Source organism: Delphinapterus leucas, chromosome 4 (assembly GCF_059928025.1).
Source record: "Delphinapterus leucas isolate spDelLeu-1000000601 "Yukka" chromosome 4, BTC_Dleu_Yukka2, whole genome shotgun sequence".
NCBI lineage: Eukaryota > Metazoa > Chordata > Mammalia > Artiodactyla > Monodontidae > Delphinapterus > Delphinapterus leucas.
This window is the reverse complement of record NC_143132.1, coordinates 58,837,567-58,850,075: the sequence shown is the minus strand read 5'-3', so window position 1 is coordinate 58,850,075 and position 12,509 is coordinate 58,837,567.

The following is a 12,509-nucleotide window of genomic DNA, read 5'->3' as shown; positions in this document are numbered from 1 at the left end:
GCATTTCCCTACCTCAAGAGGGAGCAACTTCGAGTTGGATCCTGTGCAAATGTTCTTGGTGTCACAAGGAAAGAAGTTTGGACCTTGCAACTGTTCCGTTTAAAACACTTTTTTGCAAAATTTCCTTGATTTAAAATATCTATTATTTAAAATATGTAAAACACCCCAGAAAATTTTAGAGTGAGTTTTAGTCTTAGAGCCAGAAAATAAGCTTATGCCGCCTCAATAATTTGCATATTACTCTTAAAGCAAAAATGGTTTGCTTCACTTTATGAAAATTAAATGCTATTAAAATGTATTTTAAATGTTGCTCTTGAACCAAGTATTGATATTTTTCATTCATTGCACTTCACTCATCTTGGAAGCACTCAGTGAATTAAAATAGCAAAGAATGGAAATGGATTTAGACTGAACCATGTAACTCAGTCCTAAGCGAAACTGCCAGTGTCCATTTTGTTCATCATTATATTTACAATAGTGACCACAACGCCCAGCACATAATTTTAAAGGATAATCTTAACAGTGAAGAGATATTGTGTGCTTTCTGTATGCTGGTGTATGACAAATGCTGTACAGTTATGAACTTACATAATCTTCACAACAACCACGTAAGGTAGGTACTATTACTTCCAATTTACAAATGAGTAAATTGAAAGAGTGAGTGTGAGCAATTTGCCAAAAACCTCCCAGCTAGTAAGAGGCAGAGCAGAGAGTTGAAAACAAGCCTGTGATTAGCTATTTTACCATATATACCTCCGGTATGGTAAGTCTTAAATAAGTATCTGAAGAATTTATAAAAATTTAAATATATGTCTTTAGGATCATGCTTCCACCCAGGGGTTGGGAAATGTTATTCCAAACTTTTTTCTTGCTACAACTGGTGGGAGGCACAGTTTTCAGAAGCCAAGTGTAGAGACTCCATTCACAAAATGCGCTTGTGGAGAAGACAGTTCGGTTTGTTGCTGTTGGGAAAGTCAAATCAAACTGCTATCACTTCTCTCCAAAACTAAACTCAACCAGTTCTTTTCCAGTGATAGTTACACGACAGCTCTTTTAATGTCTGAGGAGACATTATTTTTTATTACTGAGATGTAGTTGATGTATAATACTATACAAGTTACAGGTGTACAACATAGAGATTCACAATTTTTAAGGTTACTTCATTTTTAGTTATTCATTATAAAATATTGGATATATTCCCCGTATTGTACAATATATCCTTGTAGCGGATTTATTTTACACATAACAGTTTGTACCTCTTAATCCCCTACCCCTATATTGCCCCTCTCCCCCTCCCCACTGATAACTACTACTTTGTCCTCTCTACCTGTGAGTCTGTTTCCTTTTTGTTATATTCACTAGTTTGTTTCATTTTTTAGATTCCAAATGTAAGTGATATGTATTTGTCTTTCTCTGTCTGACTTATTTCACTTAGCATAATACCTGAGGGATCTTATTAATGAGTACCCTTCCTCTCCTGAGTTCTGAACCAAGTGAAAATTAAGACAGAGGATTAAGGCACTTAGAACCTAAAACACACACATCCCACTCTCCCCACACCAACACACACACCTTTATTAGTGACTGAGCTGACATGGAATACATGGTTGCCTTTTGACTCCCAGATTTGGACAGATTTACCACTGTAGACATTTACCATTAAGCTTACTGCATAGCTGAGAACAGTAGAAAAGAAGATTTCTAAGGGCAAGTTCACCCCCAAAAGGAATCAGGAAGAAGGGACTGGACAAAGAACATCCAGACTCTGCTTCCAAATTCATTAACCTGATAAGCCACTGCACCTCAGCAGAATGAATGAGGAGGTATGGTGACAGGCCAGGAGTGTTAAGGCAATGGAGAGTGAAGCCCTCAATCTGGAACCAGAAATCAGGAGAGGGAAGAAGTGCTCTCCACCAGTAGCCATCACTGACAGCGAGCTTAGTGTGCACCAGGCACTCTTCTGAGGGTCTTGCCCTCATTTCAGCTTGAGCCATCACTACATGAAATTTAGGTGGTAGGTACTATCATCATCCCATTTGAAAGAGAAAGTAATGGAGCTTAAAGAATTCCGAAAATTGCTCAAAGTCACAGCTAGACGTGATGACACTGGTACTCAAATCGCCCAAATACATTCAGAATAATTTACAATGCTTTTTAAGTTCTCTAGATTTTTTTTGGTGGGGGGGAGGGGGTGGAAATCTAAGCCAATGGAGAAGAGAAGGATACACTCCAAAAAATATTGGTCATTGTCAGTGTCTGACTAGGTCCGTGTCCTTGACGGTAAACATTTCCACTTGGGAAAAGAAGCCTGAACAAGGCACCGAGATATGAAATAATTGCAGCACCTTGCAAGGTGTATACCCACCCTCCTCATCAGGGTATGGTAATTGTGTGCCCAGGACTCCTCCTTCACCAGAAAGAATGTAATGCCGATTTTGGCCTGAGAAGGGTGCTTAGAGCTCATTTTCGCTTGACTCCTCGGGGGAAACCCACTTATTTGCTTACAAGGCCCAGAATATTGTCTGCTTTTAATATTTTTAGATAAGGGCTTTACTTGGTCTTTCGACCCTTGGAATTTTATTTTTAACTTAGCTTTTAACTGTTACAGTGTTTAAACCTAGTTTGTATTATTTTTTTTCCCTCCAGATACATAACTTAACCTTCTATATTCTATGTTAGTCTTACTAATTAAAAACAGAAAACTTTGCTGATGAAGGAATATTCTTCCCAAGGGTCATTCATTCTGAAACAGTAGTCCAAGAAATGACAGGGAAGAGTGCTGTACCATCCACCTGCCTGGGCACATTGTAGGAGCCCTCTCAGTGAGCTGAACAAATTCCCATTTTGTTTCAAATAGTCCCCTTACCATTAAAAATAATCTTCTGTTTTATTATTGCCCCCAGCAAGTCATATGCTAACATCCCTCCCCCAAAGCTCACTTAGACAGGTATTGGAGCTGTGCTCCTACCTACTTTTTGAAACCAAATATTCCTTATATAAACAAACGATCCTTTTTAAAATTGCATCAAAATAAATAAATTAATTAAATACTTAGGAACAAACCTCACCAAGGAAGTGAAAGACTTATATGCTGAGAACTACAAAACATTAATAAAGGAGACTGAAGATGATTCAAAGAAATGGAAAGATATTCCATGCTTCTGGATTAGAATTAATATTGTTAAAATGGCCATACTACCCAAAGCAATCTACAGATTTAATGTGATCCCTATCAGATTACCCATGACATTTTTTACAGAACTAGAACAGATAATCTTAAAATTTATATGGAACCATAAAAGACCCAGAATTGCCAAAGAAATCCTGAGGAAAAAGAACAAAGCAGGAGGCATAACCCTCCCAGACTTCAGACATACTGCAAAGCTATGGTAACCAAAACTGTGTGGTATTGGCACAAAAACAGACAGATCAATGGAACAAAATAGAAAGCCCAGAAATAAAACCACACACCTATGGACAATTAATCTTTGACAAAGGAAGCAATAATATACAATGGGGAAAAGACTGTCTCTTTAGCAAGTGGTATTAGGAAAGTTGGATAGCCTCATGTAAGTCAATGAAGCTAGAACACATCCTCATACCATGCACAAAAATAAACTCAAAATGGCTTAAAGGCTTAAACATAAGACAAGGCACCATAAAACTCCTAGAAGAGACCATAGGCAAAACATTCTCTGACATAAATCGTGCCAATGTTTTCTTAGGTCAGTCTCCCAAGGCAATAGAAATAAAAGCAAAAATAAACAAATGGACCTAATCAAGCTTATAAGCTTTTGCACAGCAAAGGAAACCATAAAATAATGAAAAGACAACCTACACACTGGGAGAAAATATTTGCAAATGGTGCAACCAATAAGGGCTTAATTTCCAAAATATACAAACAACTCACACAATTCAATAACAAAAAACCACAAACAATCCAATCAAAAAATGGGCAGAAGACCTAAATAGAAATTTCTCCAGAGAAGACATACAGATGGCCAAGAGGTACATGAAAAATGCTCTTCATCGTTAATTATTAGAGAAATGCAAATCAAAACTACAATGAGGTACCACCTCACACTGATCAGAATGGCCATCATTAAAAAGTCTACAAATAATAAATGTTGGAAAGAGTGTGGAGAAAAGAGAACCCTCTTACACTGTTGGTGGGAATGTAAACTGGTGCGGCCACTATGGAAAACAGTATGGAAGCTCCTCAAAAAACTAAAAATAGGATTGCCATATGATCCAGCAACTCCACTCTTGGGCATATACCCATACAAAACTGCAATTTGAAAAAATGTATGCACCCCTATGTTCATAACAGCACTATTTATAATAACCAAGACATAGAAACAACATAAATGTCCATCAACAGATGAATGGATAAAGAAGATGTGGTGTATATATGCAATGGAATATTACTCAGCCATTAAAAATCATGAAATAATGCCATTTGAAGCAACATGGATGGACCTAGAGATACTAAGCAAAGTAAATCAGAAAGAGAAAGACAAATACCATGTGATATCACTTATATGTGGAATGTAAAATATGATACAAATGAACATATCTATGAAACAGAAACAGAATCACAGACATAGAGGACAGACTTGTGGTTGCAGGGCAGGGGAGAAGTATTGGGAATTTGGGATTAGCAGATGCAAACTATTATATATAGGATGGGTAAACAACAAAGTCTTACTATATAGCACAGGGAAATATATTCAATATCCTGTGATAAACCATAATGGAAAAGAATATGAAAAAGAATATATATGTGTATAACTGAGTCACTTTGCTGTACAGAAATTAACATAACACTTTAAATAAACTGTATTTCAATACAATTTAAAAAAATAAAACCAAATACTCCTTAATGAGGAATATCAGCTATTAACAGTCATAGTTTTCAAACACATAACTCTTTGACATTAGGCAGGATTCCTAATCAACTCATATTATGTACCAAAAAGTAAGTAGTTAGAAAATTATACTCAGGAAGACTTTTCAATATTATCCCATCATGCAGCCTTCACCCTCTCTATGAGACTTTTTGCAGGGAAGGCAGAATGGTGATGTCTTAACTAAGCCATTATATTCCTGACTCTACAAGAATTCTTAAATAAACCAGTTCTTTTCCTGTCATAAAATGCTCCAAAATGATTTTCCTTAGCATAAATAGCTCTCTCAGCTCCCATCTCTAATCACAAAAGTCTAAAAAGGACTACCTAGGGCTTGATTTATACCATCTGTTTTTTTGAGACTGAAAAAGTTCAAAGAATCACTCTTATCCAGAAGACCTCTAACCAGCCTTGGCAGCTGAAGTCAGTCTGAAGTTAAAAGTGCCAACTAAATGTCACTCACCATCTGGTTCTACAAGGATTGAGTCATTAGCCACTGCAGTCGCTGACTTTCAACACACCCTGAAAGGAGCTCAGGGTGGAGATAAGGAATGAGACACTCTGTGCTCTGGGAAAATTGGCATATATTTTCAGGAGAAAATTTTATAAACCTAATTTCTTGTATCTTCCTGTACTTAGAAAAATCATTAACAGAGATATCTGTTCTTTGTGACTAGCAGCAACCTTCTACTGAGATGTGTGCTTGACTGCATGTACCCCTTCTCCAAAATTCACATATGTACTGACCTCCCTCCTTACATCTCCAGAGCAGCTCCTCAGAGCTATCCCCAGGCTATAGTCCTCAATAAATCTCCAAATAAAACTAAACTCACAGCTCTCATGTTGTGTTCTTTTTTTTGTTTTTTTTGTTTTTAGTCGACAAAAGCCACACAAGAACTGGGAAGCCATGACACACTCAAGACATGTAAATATGTTTCAGCCTTTCTGGACACATTGGAGTGATACAGACCTAAGTTCAAAGTCAAGGCCATCTTTCTACAACTACTCATTGAATAGGAAAATGAATAAACTGCATGCCCTGTTTGCACTTATATCCTAGATTACTATTGGGGTGTCTTGAGCAAGTCCCTTGACTTCTGTGAGCCTAGTGTCCTCATCCATAATATAGAGGAAATGGTACTTATCCCATAGAATTCTTGCATGAACTAATAAGAAATTATACCTAAAACATTTAGTGTAGTACCTAGATTATAGAAAGCTCTCAACAAAGGATTATTCTGATTATACTATCCTATGATCTTAGAGATATAGCAAAACAGGCTTTGCATTGGTAATTAATTCTCTTACAGTAATGCATACGGATAGGAAAGTTAATTTAAAGATTCCAACTGAAACTTCCTCTGATTTCACCATCATCTGCTTACAAACATCCAGGCTTTTATTTAGAATTTAATTCATATAATTTCTCATATGTATTAGGCATTGGAGGCATAAGCACCAAGAAGGACAGAGAACGTATGATTCAAAGATTTGTTATTTTGGCTTCTTTGTGTGGGTGTGTGTATTTCTGGACTTTCATTTGTGGAGCAGAGGTAGATTATTTAGTCCAGAGTTGTTTTCACAGCAATAAATGTGCATATTATACGTGTCCTGCTCCTTCCTGCTACCTTACACAATCATAAGAAATTTTCATGATCAGTAGCTAATGCTTCCACAGCTCAGCTTCTCCATCTAATGGCCTGAGTAAAACTCAAAGTTGAAAGTTAGGGAGCCATCCCCAGCCTTTTCTTAAATTATAATGGAAGGTTGATTTCCAACACTCACCCCTATGGTGTTGACTCTCTGAACGCAAAGAAGGCTTTGCTCAACACTGGAACTAATTAAGCCACCCTTGGGGCAGCGTCCAGGCTGTTTGCTCAAGCTGCCCTACCCAACGTCTAGGATAACTTTTTATACTGGTGAGGAGTCAACAATTGCCCTACTCACTGGCTAACTCCCTTGTCCATTTTTTCTTTCCTCCATGATGCTAAAAACTCTGGTTCCCTGCTTCTGACCTCTAGGTGGTACAACACGTAGAGAGGCCACTGAGGAGAGGGATTTTAAAGTAAATTTTTTCCTGAAAGTAATAGGGAAGAGAAAGGTTAGTTATAACAGTGTGTCAAGACACCTTCATACTCTCTCTCACACACATACACACACACACACACACACCACTTTCTTCACACACAAAATGGCAGACCATTGGCTGTTATCTCAGATTCCCTATATATGGTGTAGGGGAACAAAACTTGCCACCCTAGACTATCCCATTAGCTTGAGAGTTATTTGGATTGGAGATTTTTTTTAAAAAGCAAAAGGCTCAAGAACTCTTTCTTTTTACCCACCCCCTCCTTAACTGCCTAAAAGAATTTAGACAAAGAGCCTGGTCCAGGAAGAGCACTACCACCAGAGATACCTACAAAGAATTCGGGCTACGTGTGGTATGGAGAGTTCAGCAGAGCCTGGAGCCCAAAGTCCTCCCTGTGTCCCATTGTCTCTGCAGGGCCCAGCAAACATTTGTTATCCAACATTTACTTCTCCATCTCCATGCGAATTGCCTTCCTCCCCTTTGAAGTCTCAAGTCCCTACCCCCTTCTTCTTCTCTCAGAAGGCTTATTAGTCTCAACTGCCTAACTTGTCCTTGGGCCTCATATTCTTATGGAGCCCCTGTAAGTATATAATTAAATTTGTTTTTTTTCCTGTTAATCTGTCTCCTGTGGATTTCATTCTTAGACGAGCCAGAAGAACCTAGAAGGGTAGAGGAAGTTTAGTTTAGTTTTGTTTTTTTTCTCCCCACAACAGAATAGAAAGCTTTAGATAACTTGGAAGAAATTCCTTAAAATTTATTGTAATTATTCAACTTGGGAAAGGAAGTGGTTTTGACACAGGAGAATGGGAGAAACAGATTAGGGCAGCTCCAGATTTCTTAGATCTGTATGCAGTAGACATCCCTAATTTTTATATATGCTTTGTTAAGAATTTTCTTTCTTCACTGTTCAACTAACTTACTGAGGAGAGGGTTTCCTGAATTTCAGTTATTCCCAAGATAGGAAAATTTGCTATCCTAATATCTTTCCTAGGATAAATTACCCAAGGGATTAATGAAAAATTGAATGGAGGTTCTGTTGGAGAAATATAATTAAAAACACACAATCTCCTGCTGCCCCAGAAAATCTCTCCACAAAAGTAGAAGGAAGAGAAAGTTTTATTATTGAATAAGCATTAAACCAGAATGTAATGAGAATCATAGGCAATCCGCTAAGGAGATTACAGAAACAAAGAAATCTTGCCCTTTTCTGTAGCCAAACAGATACAATCCATTGTATACACTTTTTCAAGATAAACAATGTCTAGTCCTCAAATAAGAGGACTTGACTGCATTATTTGTCACACATTATTCACCCTAAATGCATTTGGTAATATGTTTGCTGATTGTCCTTGAAAGAGAAATTTTCCTCTTATCCTTTTGCCTGTAGGTAGCTTTGAAATTTGGAGCCAGGGGTCAGCTGAAGTTTGGCTCCTATTCTCCCAGGAAAACTGGGACATAAGGGCCTTATCTTCCTTGTGATTGCATTTCAAAAAGATGGGTCCCAGGTACCAGGGGAAATGTTCCTGGATTGTTTATTCAATTTTTAAAAGATTTACATGTATTTGAAAGATGGAGAGAAAGAACTTACACGTTTTCTAAAATAAATGCTCTAAAAAAAGGGAGAGGAAAAAGTCTCTGCCCTTATTTTCAACAGAGAGAATTAGGCTCTTATCTTTCATTTGTATTTTCCCTTGCAGAACTAAAATGTTATCAATCATAATATATTTTACTTCATGCATTGAGCCCTCCTAGACTGGCATAACCCTCCTTTCCCTCTCACAAGCCCTACTCACTCCAGAATACTTTGTCCTCCTAGGCAAGTGTTGTCCACCTCTCAGCCCATTTGTCATAAAGTGCTCCTGGAAACCCCCCACATAGACAGCCTGATGTATGGAGAGCAGCAACGGGGGCACGAGTGATGTGTGATGGGTCTGGTGTTGCACAACTAGTACCCCAGCTTCTCTAACATGGTTTCTTCTAAGCTGCTTCCCCATGCTGCCCTGCCTGTTGCAGGTATGACCTCTCCATTACTCTAGGACAAGCAGTAAGATCTTTTGCACTTTGTTTCATTTCATTTCAAGGAGCTCCATGAGGGCAGGCCTGTATCTGCTTCATTCACCACTAAACCCACAATGCCCAGCATACAGTAGGTGCTCAGCATATACTTGTTGAAGGAATGAAGGAACAAATGAGTGGCCAAACTTGAGCCAACCATCAACTATAAGAATAATTTTAAAAATCTGTAATTCCTGTCCCCAAGTTAATTTCTTCATTTTTAACCTTTTTATTGAGATAATTTACATATGGTAGAATGCATGCTTTTTGATATACAGCTCTATGAATTATGAGAAATGCATACAGTCATGTATGTCACCACCACCACAAGATACAGAACAATTACAAAAAAATTCCCTCCTGATCCTTGAAGATCAAACCTTCCCCTACCCCTTCTCTGGCCACCACTGATGTGTTTTCTGTCCCTACAGATTTGCCTCATCCTGAATGTCACAAAAGGTAGATATTAAATCTGGATTCTTCCACTCAGCGTAATGCATTTGAGAATCATCTATGTTTTTGTATATATTAGTAGTCCATTCCTTTTTATTACTGGGCAGAATCCCATCGTGTGGATGTGACATAGTTTGTTTAGCCATTCACTACTTGAGATTATCTGGGTTATTTCCAGGGTTTTTTTTCTGTTTGTTTTGTGGTTTTTTTGGCAATGATGAGTAAAGCAGCTATAAACATACACATGCAGGTTCTTAGAGATCTTAATTTTTTATTTCTCTTGGGTAAATGCCTAAGAGTGGGGTTGCTAGGTTGTGTGGTAAGGCTATGTTTAACTTTATAAGAAACTGCCATACTCTTTTCCAAAGAGGCTAAACCATATTGCATTCCCATCAGCAGTATGTGAGACTTCTAGATGCTCCGCTTCCCTTGTCAGCACTTGGTATTATCAGTTTTTGTTTTTATTTTTTTTTAATTTTTATTATTTATTTTTTTAAGAAGATGTTGGGGGTAGGAGTTTATTAATTAATTAATTTATTTATGGCTGTGTTGGGTCTTCGTTTCTGTGCAAGGGCTTTCTCCAGTTGTGGCAAGCAGGGGCCACTCTTCATCGTGGTGCACGGGCCTCTCACTATCGCGGCCTCTCTTGTTGCGGAGCACAGGCTCCAGACATGCAGGCTCAGTAGTTGTGGCTCACGGGCCCAGCCGCTCCACAGCATGTGGGATCCTCCCAGAGCAGGGCTCGAACCCATGTCCCCTTGCATTAGCAGGCAGATTCTCAACCACTGCGCCACCAGGGAAGCCCATCAGTTTTTGTTTTTGTTTTCAATGTTATCCATTCTAATAGATGTGCAAAAGTATTGCGTTGTAGTTTTGATTTATATTATTACACCCCTAATGACTATGGTGTTGAGCATCTTTTCATGACTTTGTTTGCCATCTGCATATTTTCTTTGATGAAATGTCTGTTCAAATATTTTGCCTATTTTGTTATTTGATGTTTGTTCTATTCTTAGTAAGTTTTGAGAGTTCTTCACACACTTTGGATAAAAATCTTTTTACCAGATGTATGTTTTGCTAATATTTTCTACTGGTCTATGGCTTGATTTTTAAGCTTTTTTGTTTTAAAACAAAGTTCCCCCCCGTCTGATGTTTCTAGGACTACAAAGTGCTTTAATGAGCTCAGGCATCTGAGGTGAAAAACCCCCATGGCCTGTTTACAATTGCAGATGGGGCTTCCCCATTTGTTCAAAACTCTCATTGACTAACAACTTCTGGTTAAGGGCAATAACCCAGTTGGTTCAGCCTCTGACATTTTAGGAAGTTGTGCATGTGTGCACTTCTGAATCTCCTCCCCCCGGGCTCCTCCTCTCCTCTTCAAAGGGACACTCTCCTCACAGCTCTCTCTGCCCTGGTGGCTGAGCAACGCAGCCCTGTCTCTAAGTCAGGAGCAGCACTTGTCAGAACACAGGGCAAGCCAAGGGGAAGGCACCAAGAGGACTGAGAGGATGGGGAACTCTCTGCTGAGGGAAAACAGGTGAGCCCAGACTCCCTAATGGGGAGCAAAGGAGATGGGTCTGGGCAATATAGCCAGAAAGAGAAAAAGAGGTCTACTCTTGGGGAGAAAGCAATTGGGTGAGGGACTGACAAGAATGAAGTGCCTACTATGTGCCAGAGAACACATTCAATTCCTTATAGGTTGGCCTTCTCCCCAGAATCACAGTGAGCAGCTGGTGGAGGACAGCTGAAAGGCAAGAATTTATCAAGGAAGTTCTGTGCAATAGACTACCCCCTAAGAAATGGAAAAACTTTCTGGGGGCCCGGAGGGTATGCTCTTCTGAGGTTAAAGACACCACCACCCTTTTAGTCACTATTGAAGTTCGAAATAAACAGCAAGCTTCCTGATAGCATAAGACCTTACCTGGTGCACATTCCCTGCAACAGGTAAGCAGAGGTCTTTGAAATTGGTAGAGAAATTGGCTTAACTTTTCTGGGCCTCAGTTTCCCATGATAACTGGAAATAATAACACAATACCTATGCTGGAGGGTTCTAGTGTGTGTGATGTTAGCATAGTACCTGATACAGAGTAGGGTTCAATAATTAGAAGATATTCTTTTTTTGGACCATCACCTTCATTAATGTCAAAGCTGCCATTTTAAAAATTAGTACCATCAAAAACAAGGGAATCCTTATGGTACAAAGTGAGGTGGTTTGGAGAAAATGAGCTAGCTGGGGAGTTGGGGGGTGGTCTTTACAGGATTGTGTTTGGTGTCCCAGAGCTCAGTTCACACCATTGAGAGCTAGAACATAGAATCTAAAAAGCCACCTGCCAAAAGGAGGCTTGGTGAACCCGAGGAATGTCTCCCGGCCCTCCCTGAGGGTGAGTGTTGTCTGGGACTTCTCCTCCTCAGATCCTCACAGCCCTCAGTCTGAAACTCTAGCATTCTTCTATCAGATTATAAGTCCCTATTTTTATGTCTAGATGTGAGGTCCTCAAAAGTAGAGACTGTTTCTTATTCATCTTTGAATTTCTGTTTCCTAACATTGTTTCTGGCATATAGTAGGCGCTCAATAAACACCGAATGAATGACTGGAAACCTAAATAAATACTGTCTTGAAAAGAAAAATAAAACAAAATACAGGTATGATGTGACTGAGAAAGTTATGATTGATGTTACATTTGTAATTTTGTATTTTAGAACTTTAGTGAGGCAGTGAAGGATTGTGACATTAATACATGTTAGTTGTAAAAGAAATTGGAGAATAAATAAAGTATAAACAAGAAAATAAACTGGGAAGTCACAGTTATAACTACTTATAACATTAGAAGCATTATCTTTATTTTACTGTCTATATCAGAGATGTGTATTTTTTCATCTGTGAAGAGCTAATATGCCTTTTGCCCACTTTCATTTTGGATTTCGGTCTACTTTGTTTTATTGATTGTAAAAGCTATTTTTACTTTGAAGAAATTAGCCCTTTCTCATAAATATTACCAAAAATA